Source organism: Hylobates moloch, unplaced genomic scaffold (genome assembly GCF_009828535.3).
Source record: "Hylobates moloch isolate HMO894 unplaced genomic scaffold, HMol_V3 SCAFFOLD_5, whole genome shotgun sequence".
In the NCBI taxonomy this organism is placed as follows: domain Eukaryota; kingdom Metazoa; phylum Chordata; class Mammalia; order Primates; family Hylobatidae; genus Hylobates; species Hylobates moloch.
The window spans coordinates 18,820,463-18,825,472 of NW_026652280.1; the positions used below are offsets into that span (position 1 = coordinate 18,820,463).

At 37.0% G+C, this 5,010-nt stretch overlaps 1 pseudogene; it reads left to right on the forward strand.

Moving 5' to 3' along the window:
• The first annotated feature begins 3,207 nt into the window (after positions 1 to 3,207).
• LOC116467772 (non-histone chromosomal protein HMG-14-like) lies at positions 3,208 to 3,554 on the forward strand (annotated as a pseudogene).
• The last annotated feature ends 1,456 nt before the right edge of the window (positions 3,555 to 5,010 follow it).

Consider the following 5,010-nt stretch of genomic DNA (forward strand, 5'->3'; position numbering starts at 1 on the left):
AACTACCATCAGAGTGAACAGGCAACCTACAGAATGGGAGAAAATTTTTGCCATCTACCCATCTGACAAAGGGCTAATATCTAGAATCTACAATGAACTTAAACAAATTTACAAGAAAAAAATTCAAACAACCCCATGAAAAAGTGGGCGAAGGATAAGAACAGACACTTTTTAAAAGAAGACATTTATGCAGCCAAGAGACACATGAAAAAATGCTCATCATCACTGGCCGTCAGAGAAACGCAAATCAAAACCACTATGAGATACCATTTCACACCAGTTAGAATGGCAATCATTAAAAACTTAGGAAACAACAGGTGCTGGAGAGGATGTGGAGAAGTCGGAATGCTTTTACACTGTTGGTGGGAGTGTAAACTAGTTCAACCATTGTGGAATACAGTGTGGCAATTCCTTAGGGATCTAGAACTTGAAATACCATTTGACCCAGCCATCCCATTACTGGATATATACCCAAAGGATTATAAATCATGCTGCTATAAAAAAATACATGCACACGTATGTTTATTGCAGCACTATTCACAATAGCAAAGACTTGGAAGCAACCCAAATTTCCATCAATGATAGACTGAATTAAGATAATGTGGCACATATACACCATGGAATACTATGCAGCCATAAAAAGGATGAGTTCATATCCTTTGTAGGGACATGGATGAAGCTGGAAACCATCATTCTGAGCCAACTATCGCAAGGACAGAAAACCAAACACCGCATGTTCTTACTCATAGGTGGGAATTGAATAATAAGACACTTGGACACAGGGTGGGGAACATCACACAGGGGGGCCTGTCATGGGGTGGGGGGATGGGGGAGGGATAGCAATAGGAGAAATACCTAATGTAAATGACGAGTTAATGGGTGCAGCAAACCCAACACGGCACATGTATACATAAGTAACAAACCTGCACGTTGTGCACATGTACCCTAGAACTTAAAGCATAATAAAAATAAATAAATAAATAAAAATATAAAAAGAAGAGAAAAGAATTCCAGTGGCTCTACATGCAGAACATCAGTTGAATGTTTTAGTCTTTCAAAGTAAGTTTTAGCCTTTCCAGGGAGCAAGAAGTGGTATTTCATTATGACTTTTATTTGCATTTCCTTTTTAACTAATAATTTTGAACATTTTTTCCAAGTGCTTGTTAGCCATTTTTATACCTTGTGAAATATCTGTTTGAATCTTTTCTCGATTATTTATTAAATATTTTTCTTAATATTGAGTTGTAAGAATTATTTGTATATTTTAAATTCAGGTTTATCATAAGAAAAATAATACTGAGTATTTTCCCCTCCTGAGATGAGTCATTTTGATTTTTTAATGTTGTCTTTTGAAGATAAAAATAATATAATTTTTAAAGTCCAATTTTTATTAAGTTTTTCATAGTTTATGATTTTTGTGACCTATCTAAGAAAATGTTACTAATCCAATGCTGCAAAAATTTCCCCTGTGGTTTCTTCAGGAATATTTATACTATTACCTTCTATATTTAAATTTATGATGTAGTTCCAGTTACATTTTAGATATTGTATAAGATAAAAGTTGATGCATATAGAAATGTATTTGTTACAGTATTATTAGTGGAAAAGAGTTTTTTTTCACATTCAGTGTCATGGCAATTTTGTAAAAAAATCAGTGTTCATAAATATATCCTTCTATTTCTGAACATTCTATTCTGTTTTATTTATATATGTGTATTTCTCCTAATTCCACATGGTCTTGATTAGGTAACTTAACAGCAAGTCTTGAAATCAGATAGCTGATATATTCTAATTCTTTTATTCTTTCTCAAAGTTGCTTTGAATAATGTACTTTATTTTTATTTAATACAAGTTGAGAATCAGCTTGCCAATTTTTACAAAAAAAGGCACGCAGAAAATTTTGCTGGAATTGCATTGAATCTATGAATCATTTGGGCAAATTGTCTTCTTAACAATATTGTGTCTTACAATTTTTGATCATAGTATAGCTCATTATTTACTTATGTCTTCTAAATTTTTCATTAGAATGTCTTATAGTATTTCTTGCATATTTTTTCTAGCTTTGTTGAAGTATAATTGACAAATAAAAATTTCATACTTACGTCTCATATAGTTACACTACATGTGTGTGTGTGTGTAGTAAGAAAATTTAAGATCTACTCTTTTAGCTAAAGTGTACAATACAGTACTATTAACTGTAGTCAACATGCTGCACATTAGAGCTCCAGAACTTATTAATCCTGCATAACTGAAACTTTGTTCCATTTGACCAACATCTCTCCATTTCCCTCAACCCGTAACCCATGTCAGCCACCATTCTATTCTCTACTTCTATAAGTTGGGCTTTTTAAGATTCTAGATATAAATGTAATTATATATTTGTATTTCTGTGCCTGGCTTATTTCACTTAAAATGTCCTCTAGGTTCATCCATTTTGTCACAAATGACAGAATTTCCTTATTTTTTTCTGATTTATATATATCACATTTTCTTTGTCCACTTATTTCTCACTGTGCACTTAGGTTGCTCCTGTTGTTGAGTCATAATACGATTTTGCCTGCAGTGTGAGCTCTTGTCATGGGAAGCAGGCAATCATGATGAAAAGATCTGGCTAAATATCTCTGAAAAGATTGTCATTTTGGACAGAGGTACCTGACAAAGTTTGATTAGATGGAATGTGGGGCAAGCCCAAATGAGAGCAAGTCATTTGCCCTAATCCCGTGTATGAACCTACAGAAGGCTCAGTCTCATGACCCATCTACACATAAAGGAGGCCTCTCCAAACCAGTAGAAGAAAGGTTGGTGAACCTAACTGAGCGTTAAACCACTGCAGAAAAAGAAAAAAAAAAAAAAGTCATGATCTGAACCTAACTGGATTATGTAGTAAAATAGAAGTTTCAGTATTCTCTAGCAAAATCCACACCACAGAGTTTACACAGTTCACTTACAAAAGATCAGGAAAATGTGACAACTTCTAAGGATAAAAATCAATCAATCAAGAAATGTGGCAGAGTGCCTGGCTTACACCTGTAATCCAAACACTTTGGGAGGCCAAAGTCTCCCAAATGCGTAAGGCTAGGAGTTTGAGACCAGCCTGAGCAAAGTGGCAGAGACTACGTTTCTACAGAAAATTTGCTCAGTACCTCAGGCAGTGGGAGGAGCAGCAGTGGCCAGGCAGCCCAGCTTCACAGAGGCTCTCAGTATCTCATGTCTTGCAGGCACCCAGCAAGCACACTCCCTCCCACTAAGGTGCCCAAGAGGATGGTCAGCTCAGCAGAAGAGGTGGTGAAGGACGAGCCCAAGAGGACATCAGCGCGGTTGTCTGTTAAACCTGCTGCTGCAAAAGTGGAAATGAAGCCAAAAAAGAAAACAGGAGAGAATAAATCTTCAGACAAAAAAGTACAAACAAAAGGGAAAAAAACGGTGCAAAGGGAAAACAGGGTGACATGGCAAACCAAGAAACTAAAGATCAACCTGCAGAAAATGGTGACATGAAAACCGAGGAGAGCCCAGCCTTTGATGAAATCAGAGAGAAAGAAGCCAAGTCTCATTAATACCAAATACCATGTCTTGTCCCTGGTCCCTGTCCCCATCCTTGTACAACTCAGAGGAATATTTTATCAATTCATAAATGTACATTTCATAAGTGTAACTTTTATAGTAGCTCTAGAAACATTTTTTTCATATCAAGCTTGCTTTATTTTCTTTATATATTTATGAAATATAGTTATTGGATTAATAAACCATGAGAATGTCATTTTTAAAAATTATGCTTTAAGTTCCAGGATACATGTGCAGAACGTGCAGGTTTGTTACATAGGTATACACGTGCCATGGTGGTTTGCTGCACCCATCAACCCGTCATCTACATTGGGTATTTCTGCTAATGCTATCCCTCCCCCAGGCCCCCACCCCCCGACAGGCCCTGGTGTGTGATGTTCCCCTCCTTGTGTCCATGTGTTCTCATTTTTCAGCTCCCACTTATGAGTGAGAACATGTGAGTGTTTGGTTTTCTGTTCCTGTGTCAGTGTGCTGAGAATGATGGTTTCCAGCTTCATCCATTTTTCTGCAAAGGCCATGAACTCACCCTTTTTATGGCTGCATAGTATTCCATGGTGTATATGTGCCACATTTTCTTTATCCAGTCTATCATTGATGGGCATTTGGGTTGGTTCCAAGTCTTTGCTATTGTGAATGGTGCTGCAATAAGCATACGTGTGCATGTGTCTTTATAGTAGAATGATTTATAATCCTTTGGGCATATAGCCAGTATATTGCTGGGTCAAATGGTAATTCTGGTTCTAGATCCTTGAGGAATCACCACAGTGTCTTCCACAATGGTTGAACTAGTTTACACTCCCACCAGCAGTGTAAAAGTGTTCCTGTTTCTCCACATTCTCTCCAGCATCTGTTGTTTCCTTACTTTTTAATGATCGCCATTCTAACTGGCATGAGATGTTATCTCATTATGGTTTTGATTTGTATTTCTCTAATGAACAGTGAGGATGAGCTTTTCTTTCATATGTTTGTTGGCTTCATGAATGTCCTGTTTTGAGAACTGTCTGTTCATAGCCTTCACCCCCATTTTGGAAACTAATTAATGTGAGGCAGTAAAGTTTACAATGACCAAAAATTTTATACCTAAATGCAATTCTTGCACATGTTCCACAGGAGAAATAGAATGAAATGTGTACAGCTTGCTTTGTAGTAGCAAGAACACAAGAAACAACTAACATGCCCACTGAAGAAGGGGAGATGAAGACATTATTATGGATTCAAGTTTTTTTTCTTTTTTTAAATATTTATTTATTTATTTTTGAGATGGCGTCTCGCTCTGTCACCCAGGCTGGAGTGCAGTGGTGGGATCTTGGCTTACTGCAACTTCCACCTCCCAGGTTCGAGCAATTCTCCTGCCTCAGCCTCCTGAATAGCTCAGACTACAAGTGTGCACCACCAAGCCCAGCTGATTTTTGTATTTTTAGTAGAGATGGGGTTTTCCCATTTTGGCCA